This window comes from Pseudophryne corroboree, chromosome 6 (genome assembly GCF_028390025.1).
Source record: "Pseudophryne corroboree isolate aPseCor3 chromosome 6, aPseCor3.hap2, whole genome shotgun sequence".
Taxonomy (NCBI): Eukaryota; Metazoa; Chordata; class Amphibia; order Anura; family Myobatrachidae; genus Pseudophryne; species Pseudophryne corroboree.
Window position 1 is genome coordinate 558513562 of NC_086449.1, and position 12760 is coordinate 558526321.

Consider the following 12760-nt stretch of genomic DNA (forward strand, 5'->3'; position numbering starts at 1 on the left):
CACCTTCCTTGTGGAATGGGCCTTGACAGATTTAGGCTGTGGCAGGCCTGCCACAGAATGTGCAAGTTGAATTGTGCTACAAATCCAATGAGCAATCGTCTGCTTAGAAGCAGGAGCACCCAGCTTGTTGGGTGCATACAGTATAAACAGCGAGTCAGATTTTCTGACTCCAGCCGTCCTTGAAATATATATTTTCAATGCCCTGACAACGTCCAGCAACTTGGAATCCTCCAAATCGCTAGTAGCCGCAGGCACCACAATAGGCTGGTTCAGGTGAAACGCTGACACCACCTTAGGCAGAAAATGAGGACGAGTCCGCAGTTCTGCCCTGTCCGAATGGAAAATCAGATATGGGCTTTTATACGATAAAGCCGCCAATTCTGACACTCTCCTGGCTGAAGCCAGAGCCAGTAGCATGGTTACTTTCCATGTAAGATATTTCAAATCCGCCGATTTGAGTGGCTCAAACCAATGGGATTTGAGAAAATCCAAAACTACATTAAGGTCCCACGGAGCCACTGGGGGCACAACCGGGGGTTGTATATGTAGTACTCCTTTTACAAAAGTCTGGACTTCAGGTACTGAAGCCAATTCTTTCTGGAAGAAAATCGACAGGGCCGAAATTTGAACCTTAATGGACCCCAACTTGAGGCCCATAGACAATCCTGTTTGCAGGAAATGTAGGAATCGACCCAATTGAAATTCCTCCGTGGGGGCCTTTCTGGCCTCACACCACGCAACATATTTTCTCCAAATGCGGTGATAATGTTGTGCAGTCACCTCCTTCCTGGCTTTAACCAGTGTAGGAATGACCTCTTCTGGAATGCCTTTTTCCCTTAGAATTCGGCGTTCAACCGCCACGCCGTCAAACGCAGCCGCGGTAAGTCTTGAAATAGACACGGTACCTGCTGAATCAGGTCCCGTCTTAGAGGTAGAGGCCACGGATTTTCCGTGAGCATCTCCTGAAGTTCCGGGTACCAAGTTCTTCTTGGCCAATCCGGAGCCACGAGTATCGTTCTTACTCCCCTTTGCCGTATGATTCTCAGTACTTTGGGTATGAGAGGCAGAGGAGGAAACACATACACTGACTGGAACACCCACGGTGTTACCAGAGCGTCCACAGCTATTGCCTGAGGGTCTCTTGACCTGGCGCAATACCTGTCCAGTTTTTTGTTGAGGCGAGACGCCATCATATCCACCGTTGGTTTTTCCCAACGGTTCACAATCATGTGGAAGACTTCTGGATGAAGTCCCCACTCTCCCGGGTGTAGATCGTGTCTGCTGAGGAAGTCTGCTTCCCAGTTGTCCACTCCCGGAATGAACACTGCTGACAGTGCTATCACATGATCTTCCGCCCAGCGAAGAATCCTTGCAGCTTCTGCCATTGCTCTCCTGCTTCTTGTGCCGCCCTGTCTGTTTACGTGGGCGACTGCCGTGATGTTGTCTGACTGGATCAACACCGGCTGACCCTGAAGCAGGGGTTTTGCTAGGCTTAGAGCATTGTAAATCGCTCTTAGCTCCAGTATATTTATGTGAAGAGACATCTCCAGGCTTGACCATACTCCCTGGAAGTTTCTTCCCTGTGTGACCGCTCCCCAGCCTCTCAGACTGGCATCCGTGGTCACCAGGACCCATTCCTGTATGCCGAATCTGCGGCCTTCTAACAGATGAGCACTCTGCAACCACCACAGAAGAGACACCCTTGTCCGTGGCGATAAGGTTATCCGCTGATGCATCTGCAGATGCGATCCGGACCATTTGTCCAGCAGATCCCACTGAAAAGTTTGTGCGTGGAATCTGCCGAATGGGATTGCTTCGTAAGAAGCCACCATCTTTCCCAGGACTCTTGTGCATTGATGCACAGACACTTTTCCTGGTTTTAGGAGGTTCCTGACAAGTTCGGATAACTCCTTGGCTTTCTCCTCCGGAAGAAACACCTTTTTCTGAACCGTGTCCAGAATCATTCCCAGGAACAGCAGACGTGTTGTCGGGGTCAACTGAGATTTTGGGAAATTCAGAATCCACCCGTGTTGTTGCAGCACTACTTGGGTTAGTGCTACTCCGTCCTCCAGCTGTTCTCTGGACCTTGCCCTTATCAGGAGATCGTCCAAGTAAGGGATAATTAATACGCCTCTTCTTCGCAGAAGAATCATCATTTCGGCCATTACCTTGGTAAAGACCTGAGGTGCCGTGGACAATCCAAACGGCAGCGTCTGAAACTGATAATGACAGTTTTGCACCACGAACCTGAGGTACCCTTGATGTGAAGGGCAAATTGGGACATGCAGGTAAGCATCTTTTATGTCCAGGGACACCATAAAGTCCCCTTCTTCCAGATTCGCTATCACTGCTCTGAGTGATTCCATCTTGAACTTGAATTTTTGTATGTACAGGTTCAAAGATTTCAGATTTAGAATAGGTCTTACCGAGCCGTCCGGCTTCGGTACCACAAATAGCGTGGAGTAATACCCCTTTCCCTGTTGTAGGAGGGGTACCTTTACTATCACCTGCTGAGAAAACAGCTTGTGAATGGCTTCCAATACCGTCGCCCTGTCTGAGGGAGACGTTGGCAAAGCAGACTTTAGAAACCGGCGAGGGGGAGACTTCTCGAATTCCAACCTGTAACCCTGAGATACTACCTGCAGGATCCAGGGGTCCACCTGTGAGCAAGCCCACTGCGCGCTGAAATTCTTGAGTCGACCCCCCACCGCTCCTGAGTCCGCTTGTAAAGCCCCAGCGTCATGCTGAGGGCTTTGCAGAACCCGCGGAGGGCTTCTGTTCCTGGGAAGGGGCTGCTTGCTGCCCTCTCTTACCCTTTCCTCTGCCTCGGGGCAGATATGACTGTCCTTTTGCCCGCTTGTTCTTATAGGACCGAAAGGACTGCGGTTGAAAAGACGGTGTCTTTTTCTGTTGGGAGGGGGTCTGAGGTAAAAAGGTGGATTTCCCGGCAGTTGCCGTGGCCACCAAATCCGATAGACCGACGCCAAATAATTCCTCCCCTTTATACGGCAATACTTCCATATGCCGTTTGGAATCCGCATCACCTGACCACTGTCGTGTCCATAAACTTCTTCTGGCAGATATGGACATCGCACTTACTCTCGATGCCAGAGTGCAAATATCCCTCTGAGCATCTCGCATATAAAGAAAAGCATCCTTTAATTGCTCTAAAGTCTGTAAAATACTGTCCCTATCCAGGGTATCAATATTTTCAGTCAGGGAATCCGACCAGACCACTCCAGCACTGCACATCCAGGCTGAGGCGATGGCTGGTCGCAGTATAACACCAGTATGTGTGTATATACTTTTTAGAGTAGTTTCCAGCCTCCTATCAGCTGGATCCTTGAGGGCGGCCGTATCAGGAGACGGTAACGCCACTTGTTTTGATAAGCGTGTGAGCGCCTTATCCACCTTAGGGGGTGTTTCCCAGCGCGCCCTAACCTCTGGCGGGAAAGGGTATAATGCCAATAACTTTTTAGAAATTAGCCCTTTTCTATCTGGGTTAACCCACGCTTCATCACATACATCATTCAATTCCTCTGATTCAGGAAAAACTACAGGTAGTTTTTTCACCCCCCACATAATACCCCTTTTTGTGGTACTTGTAGTATCAGAGATATGCAAAGTCTCCTTCATTGCCGTGATCATATAACGTGTGGCCCTACTGGAAAATACGTTTGTTTCTTCACCGTCGACACTAGATTCAGTGTCCGTGTCTGGGTCTGTATCGACCGACTGAGGTAAAGGGCGTTTTACAGCCCCTGACGGTGTCTGAGACGCCTGGGCAGGTACCAACTGGTTTGACGGCCGTCTCATGTCGTCAACTGATTTTTGTAATGTGCTGACATTATCACGTAATTCCATAAACAAAGCCATCCATTCCGGTGTCGACTCCCTAGGGGGTGACATCACCATTACCGGCAATTGCTCCGCCTCCACACCAACATCGTCCTCATACATGTCGACACACACGTACCGACACACAGCAGACACACAGGGAATGCTCTATTGAAGACAGGACCCCACTAGCCCTTTGGGGAGACAGAGGGAGAGTTTGCCAGCACACACCCAAGCGCTATAATATATATGGGAACAACCCTATATAAGTGTTGTATCCTTATAGCAGCTTAAATATATTAATATCGCCAAAAAAAGTGCCCCCCCTCTCTGTTTTACCCTGTTTCTGTAGTGCAGTGCAGGGGAGAGTCCTGGGAGCCTTCCTCACAGCGGAGCTGAGCAGGAAAATGGCGCTGTGTGCTGAGGAGAATAAGCCCCGCCCCCTATTTCGGCGGGCTCTTCTCCGGAATCTGTGAGATCTGGCAGGGGTTAAATACATCCATATAGCCTCAAAGGGCTATATGTGATGTATTTTTAGCCATAAAAAGTTATTATATATTGCTGCCCAGGGCGCCCCCCCAACGCCCTGCACCCTCCGTGACCGCTGTGTGAAGTGTGCTGACAACAATGGCGCACAGCTGCAGTGCTGTGCGCTACCTCAGGAAGACTGAAGAGTCTTCTGCCGCCTGCTTCTGGACCTCTTCCATCTTCGGCATCTGCAAGGGGGGTCGGCGGCGCGGCTCCGGGACGAACCCCAGGGTGAGACCTGTGTTCCGACTCCCTCTGGAGCTAATGGTGTCCAGTAGCCTAAGAAGCCAATCCATCCTGCACGCAGGTGAGTTCACTTCTCTCCCCTAAGTCCCTCGATGCAGTGAGCCTGTTGCCAGCAGGACTCACTGAAAATAAAAAACCTAAAAACTTTTTCTAAGCAGCTCTTTAGGAGAGCCACCTAGATTGCACCCTGCTCGGACGGGCACAAAAACCTAACTGAGGCTTGGAGGAGGGTCATAGGGGAGGAGCCAGTGCACACCACCTGATCCTAAAGCTTTATTTTTGTGCCCTGTCTCCTGCGGAGCCGCTAATCCCCATGGTCCTGACGGAGTCCCCAGCATCCACTAGGACGTTAGAGAAATAATAATGTTTCAATTGGAATATAAAAATATGCTATCTGCAGAGTGGCCCAAATGTGCTAGCCAATGATTTGCAGTCACATGCCCAATTTCCATGAGATACAGATGTGTCCATATACAGCTAGCATCTATACGCCATGTGGCTCGAGATCCCCGGTGCGATTGAGATGCTCCAAGAGCAGTAGAGTATAATATTATCTTAAATATTTGCTTCTTATTCACATTGTAGATGCAGAGAAAACCACTGTACTAGAGACATTAGGTTGTGACTATATGCACAGGAATTGGTTGTACACATATACAAAGTTGCAGATATAGCACAATGGAGGGGCTATTTGGTGCTACTGAAGCCACAATGTATGAAGATACATCTGTAGCCACTAGATCTAAATTGGCAAATAGGTTTAAAGCAAAACCAACATGGTTACCACTTTAAATCTAACTGCTTTCTCACCAAAGTGCCCATGCCCACAAGTTGCAAGCTTTTATACATGAGGCATCATAGATTTAAAATATTCTCTTTTAAATGAATGCTGCTAATTTCATCACGTATACAAGCATAAAGACTAAAAATAATAATAATCTAAAAGCACTTTAGTTAATATGTACGCCTACTCATTGGTCATACAGTTGAAGCAGTTCTGTAAGGTTTTTTTGTGCTTTTCTAATCCCAAAAGGTAAATTAAACAATTGTTTATTAAAAGTATAGTGAAAGAAAAATCCTCAAAATTTAGTTTGTAATGAAGTGCTCTACAAAAAGAGAAATCTAAAAGGAAAGTCCTTGAACAGTAATTTGCAGCTGAGTACTGAAATGTGCGTGGTAGCTAAATACGGGTGTCATAGTCATACTATAATTTCACAATCCAACAGATCATTTTTATGTCCGCATCTTTGCAAATGAGGCAAATAATATGGAATGTGAAAGAATGATTTGTGCTATCAATGACATCTGGAGATTTGGTGCTGCAGTTATTAGCTGATATTTCTTCACCCAGCAGCACAGACCAAAATCAATCATTGTGATAACGAAGCATGGCATAAGTCGTCTGAACTGTCATTTCAATCTGATTAATCACACATCCACAGACCTTTACCTTAAAGAAGCAATTGTTCCCATTTAATCAAAAAGAAACATTCATGCTAATATGATACATTAATAAACATAATTGATACTTTAAAAGTTAAATGAATATATGATTGCCAACACCAGCCAGCTATATTGTTCTTCTCAGTCTACAAATGCTAAATATATCAAACTTGTTAAATGTTTTTGTTTTTATAACACAAACAGAAGAAGCATCTTTGCAACTTTAAAATTATAATTGTAAATTTGATTGAAAAAATAAAAAAATCATTATGCTATTTTTCATCAAAGAAGAAAAGATTTATATCTGAAGCTGGTTTACTAGGCAGAAATAGATATTAAAATACACAGCCGCTGCAAAAATGCTTTTAATGAAATTATATGCAGCAACAGTATCCCGGAAGCGTGTAGACATCTGGGCACACAGTTATGCATAACAAACTGGTTCATAAGCACTGCTGTGTTATGAGTGGATATATATATATATATATATATATATATATATATATACATACACATACACATACTATAAATCAGGATGATTATTTCATTTGACACCTTTTATAGCATCTTCACCAAAAGAGTGGCCTATACAGGGCTGGACTGCCCAACAGGGTTTACGGGGGAAGCCCCCAGTGGGCCCCACTGCCTGGAGGCCCATCTCCTCAAGGAATCAGGATCCAGACTGTGCACTTGAATAATGCATTATACATGTTACCTTATACTGCACAGGGCTAAGGTGTGCATTGCTGTCATTAATCTAGTATATTATCATGCATGCACTGGCAGTATTTGCTGTGTATATTTAACATGCTCTCTATAATGGTTAGCAAAACCTCTGTGGTGGCTGGCCACTCCCCCTCTGGAGACTGGTTACACCCATAAACATGGGTTCCAACCACTGCATCCCCTCGGTGGGCCCATCATGCCCCAGTCCAACACTGGGCCTATAACTAGGAATTACCGTAGCAGAGTTGGAGAACAGTTCCTAATTTTTAATACCCAGGAAGACACCATTAGAGGGTACATTTACTAAAAGTTAATTTTGGTTTTCAGCCAATTTTCAGTCAATTTTGTGTGACAGGTATTTACTAACGTCAAAATCGACTCAAAGTCAACTGAAATAGAATTTTACACTTAAATAGAACTACAGTAAAACTTTCAATACTTCAACATAGAGTTCAATTCCTAACCCATATTTCCTAGTAGTCGATTTGAAAATAGACTCAAAATTTACCACAAATCACCCTTTTCAATAGAACCATCAGAAACAGTTCTATTTGATTATAAATCATGGATAAACAAATTAGTACAGGAATGATGGTGTTTGTGGGTAATACAGTACATGTGACCAATAGGAATGCTTTGTGGATGTGTAATATCTTTCCCAACATGTTTGCCTCAGAACAAGTTTAAGTTATTAGTCATCAATTCCTCATCCCAAGAAACTTTCTCTGGGGTTCCAGTCCTATATCCCAGAATGTAATGCCAATGAGTGACCAAATCCTTTTACTTGGTAGCCGAGAGTATGTCGCCTTAGGACGTGTTAATTTTTCCAGGAAGGTATACATGTTTGCCACTTATATCATACAATTTAGAATATCTATACTCCCATAATCACTATCCATTAATATTGACAAATTATGTCAATGTAATATAGCTCCATATTTTATTGCATTTTCCACAGTCCCTGCTCACTTTATATAAAACTACTGTAATTGCTATTAGAAAAGTTTGTAAAAAGTACAAGAGCAAATATGACAACACCTAAAATAACTGATATGATACATTGTACATTCTATTTTAAAAAAGTGACTGAAAGAGAATAATATCTGTTAAGTAACTAAAATCAACAATTTTATTTTTATATAAAAAAGTGCAACTACTTCTATCACACTAGTAGTAGTAGTGTGTTTATAAGAACACAAAGTTCAGAATCAATTAATACTCCCAAATAATAAAATGCATGTCTGATATGATGAATCATATAAATATCTTCTGTTGCAGGAATCAAAGTGAAACATTTAAACAAATTGATTATGACATTTGTCATGTCTTAAAAAAAACACTGCAGTGTGATATATTTTATTATGTGGGTTTTTTACATTAGAATTAAAGGCCCATACACACTTGCCAATAAAATGAGCAACGTCTCTCATATTCCCCCTCCCTGAGCGACATCGCTCATTTTATCAGCAAGTGTGTATGCTGCCAGCGACGACCGATGTGTGGCCCCACGGGTCAGCAACGATCATCACTGTCTGCAGTGCATGCATGCTCGATCTGGACTGTCGTCCAGGAGCTGCATGCTCGGCCGGCGGAGGCGTGACGTCACTGAGCGTAGAGATGAGCGGGTTCGGTTTCTTTGAATCCGAACCCGCACGAACTTCACTTTTTTTTCCACGGGTCCGAGCGACTCGGATCTTCCCGCCTTGCTCGGTTAACCCGAGCGCGCCCGAACGTCATCATGACGCTGTCGGATTCTCGCGAGGCTCGGATTCTATCGCGAGACTCGGATTCTATATAAGGAGCCGCGCGTCGCCGCCATTTTCACTCGTGCATTGAGATTGATAGGGAGAGGACGTGTCTGGCGTCCTCTCCATTAGAATAGAGATAGATAGATTAGATAGAGAGAGATTGTGCAGAGTCGCAGACAGAGTTAGTTTACCACAGTCAGTGACCAGTGCAGTTGCTAGTTAACTTTTATTTAATATAATATATCCGTTCACTTCTCTCTGCTATATCCGTTCTCTGCCTGAAAAAAAAAACGATACACAGCACAGTCAGTCACACAGTGTGACTCAGTCTGTGTGCACTCAGCTCAGCCCAGTGTGCTGCACAGTCATCAATGTATAAATTAAAAGCTTATAATTAATTGTGGGGGAGACTGGGGAGCACTGCAGGTTGTTAGCAGGAGCCAGGAGTACAATTATATTAATTAACAGTGCACACTTTTGCTGCAGGAGTGGTGACCAGTGCCTGACCACCAGTATAGTATTGTTGTATACTACTAATATCTCTTTAAATATCAACCAGTCTATATTAGCAGCAGACACAGTACAGTGCGGTAGTTCACGGCTGTGGCTACCTCTGTGTCGGCACACGGCAGGCAGTCCGTCCGACCAGAATTGTATTATTTATTATTATATACCTACCACCTAACCGTGGTTTTTTTTTCATTCTTTATACCGTCATAGTGTCATCCTAATTGTTACGAGTATACTACTATCTCTTTATCAACCAGTGTACAGTGCGGTAGTTCACGGCTGTGGCTACCTCTGTGTCGGCACACGGCAGGCAGTCCGTCCGACCAGAATTGTATTATTTATTATTATATACCTACCACCTAACCGTGGTTTTTTTTTCATTCTTTATACCGTCATAGTGTCATCCTAATTGTTACGAGTATACTACTATCTCTTTATCAACCAGTGTACAGTGCGGTAGTTCACGGCTGTGGCTACCTCTGTGTCGGCACACGGCAGGCAGTCCGTCCGACCAGAATTGTATTATTTATTATTATATACCTACCACCTAACCGTGGTTTTTTTTTCATTCTTTATACCGTCATAGTGTCATCCTAATTGTTACGAGTATACTACTATCTCTTTATCAACCAGTGTACAGTGCGGTAGTTCACGGCTGTGGCTACCTCTGTGTCGGCACACGGCAGGCAGTCCGTCCGACCAGAATTGTATTATTTATTATTATATACCTACCACCTAACCGTGGTTTTTTTTTCATTCTTTATACCGTCATAGTGTCATCCTAATTGTTACGAGTATACTACTATCTCTTTATCAACCAGTGTACAGTGCGGTAGTTCACGGCTGTGGCTACCTCTGTGTCGGCACACGGCAGGCAGTCCGTCCGACCAGAATTGTATTATTTATTATTATATACCTACCACCTAACCGTGGTTTTTTTTTCATTCTTTATACCGTCATAGTGTCATCCTAATTGTTACGAGTATACTACTATCTCTTTATCAACCAGTGTACAGTGCGGTAGTTCACGGCTGTGGCTACCTCTGTGTCGGCAGTCGGCAGGCAGTCCGTCCATCCATAATTGTATTATTATTATAATATATACCACCTAACCGTGGTTTTTTTTTCATTCTTTATACCGTCATAGTGTCATACTAGTTGTTACGAGTATACTACTATCTCTTTATCAACCAGTGTACAGTGCGGTAGTTCACGGCTGTGGCTACCTCTGTGTCGGCAGTCGGCAGGCAGTCCGTCCATCCATAATTGTATTATTATTATAATATATACCACCTAACTGTGGTTTTTTTTGCATTCTTTATACCGTCGTCATAGTGTCATACTAGTTGTTACGAGTATACTACTATCTCTTTATCAACCAGTGTACAGTGCGGTAGTTCACGGCTGTGGCTACCTCTGTGTCGGCAGTCGGCAGGCAGTCCGTCCATCCATAATTGTATTATTATTATAATATATACCACCTAACCGTGGTTTTTTTTTCATTCTTTATACCGTCGTCATAGTGTCATACTAGTTGTTACGAGTATACTACTATCTCTTTATCAACCAGTGTACAGTGCGGTAGTTCACGGCTGTGGCTACCTCTGTGTCGGCAGTCGGCAGGCAGTCCGTCCATCCATAATTGTATTATTATTATAATATATACCACCTAACCGTGGTTTTTTTTTCATTCTTTATACCGTCGTCATAGTGTCATACTAGTTGTTACGAGTATACTACTATCTCTTTATCAACCAGTGTACAGTGCGGTAGTTCACGGCTGTGGCTACCTCTGTGTCGGCAGTCGGCAGGCAGTCCGTCCATCCATAATTGTATTATTATTATAATATATACCACCTAACCGTGGTTTTTTTATACCACCTAACCGTGGCAGTCCGTCCATAATTGTATACTAGTATCCAATCCATCCATCTCCATTGTTTACCTGAGGTGCCTTTTAGTTCTGCCTATAAAATATGGAGAACAAAAAAGTTGAGGTTCCAAAATTAGGGAAAGATCAAGATCCACTTCCACCTCGTGCTGAAGCTGCTGCCACTAGTCATGGCCGAGACGATGAAATGCCAGCAACGTCGTCTGCCAAGGCCGATGCCCAATGTCATAGTACAGAGCATGTCAAATCCAAAACACCAAATATCAGAAAAAAAAGGACTCCAAAACCTAAAATAAAATTGTCGGAGGAGAAGCGTAAACTTGCCAATATGCCATTTACCACACGGAGTGGCAAGGAACGGCTGAGGCCCTGGCCTATGTTCATGGCTAGTGGTTCAGCTTCACATGAGGATGGAAGCACTCAGCCTCTCGCTAGAAAACTGAAAAGACTCAAGCTGGCAAAAGCACCGCAAAGAACTGTGCGTTCTTTGAAATCCCAAATCCACAAGGAGAGTCCAATTGTGTCGTTTGCGATGCCTGACCTTCCCAACACTGGACGTGAAGAGCATGCGCCTTCCACTATTTGCATGCCCCCTGCAAGTGCTGGAAGGAGCACCCGCAGTCCAGTTCCTGATAGTCAGATTGAAGATGTCAGTGTTGAAGTACACCAGGATGAGGAGGATATGGGTGTTGCTGGCGCTGGGGAGGAAATTGACCAGGAGGATTCTGATGGTGAGGTGGTTTGTTTAAGTCAGGCACCCGGGGAGACACCTGTTGTCCGTGGGAGGAATATGGCCGTTGACATGCCAGGTGAAAATACCAAAAAAATCAGCTCTTCGGTGTGGAGGTATTTCACCAGAAATGCGGACAACAGGTGTCAAGCTGTGTGTTCCCTTTGTCAAGCTGTAATAAGTAGGGGTAAGGACGTTAACCACCTCGGAACATCCTCCCTTATACGTCACCTGCAGCGCATTCATAATAAGTCAGTGACAAGTTCAAAAACTTTGGGTGACAGCGGAAGCAGTCCACTGACCAGTAAATCCCTTCCTCTTGTAACCAAGCTCACGCAAACCACCCCACCAACTCCCTCAGTGTCAATTTCCTCCTTCCCCAGGAATGCCAATAGTCCTGCAGGCCATGTCACTGGCAAGTCTGACGAGTCCTCTCCTGCCTGGGATTCCTCCGATGCATCCTTGCGTGTAACGCCTACTGCTGCTGGCGCTGCTGTTGTTGCCGCTGGGAGTCGATGGTCATCCCAGAGGGGAAGTCGTAAGCCCACTTGTACTACTTCCAGTAAGCAATTGACTGTTCAACAGTCCTTTGCGAGGAAGATGAAATATCACAGCAGTCATCCTACTGCAAAGCGGATAACTGAGTCCTTGACAACTATGTTGGTGTTAGACGTGCGTCCGGTATCCGCCGTTAGTTCACAGGGAACTAGACAATTTATTGAGGCAGTGTGCCCCCGTTACCAAATACCATCTAGGTTCCACTTCTCTAGGCAGGCGATACCGAGAATGTACACGGACGTCAGAAAAAGACTCACCAGTCTCCTAAAAAATGCAGTTGTACCCAATGTCCACTTAACCACGGACATGTGGACAAGTGGAGCAGGGCAGGGTCAGGACTATATGACTGTGACAGCCCACTGGGTAGATGTATGGACTCCCGCCGCAAGAACAGCAGCGGCGGCACCAGTAGCAGCATCTCACAAACGCCAACTCTTTCCTAGGCAGGCTACGCTTTGTATCACCGCTTTCCAGAATACGCACACAGCTGAAAACCTCTTACGGCAACTGAGGAAGATCATCGCGGAATGGCTTACCCCAATT

The 12760-nt window shown here is 44.8% G+C and overlaps 1 protein-coding gene across 1 annotated transcript in view; it reads right to left on the minus strand.

Moving 5' to 3' along the window:
• Window positions 1–12760, minus strand: part of LOC134934622 (dynein axonemal heavy chain 3-like) — a 1803147-nt gene that overhangs the window by 1681930 nt on the left and 108457 nt on the right. The window lies entirely within an intron of this gene.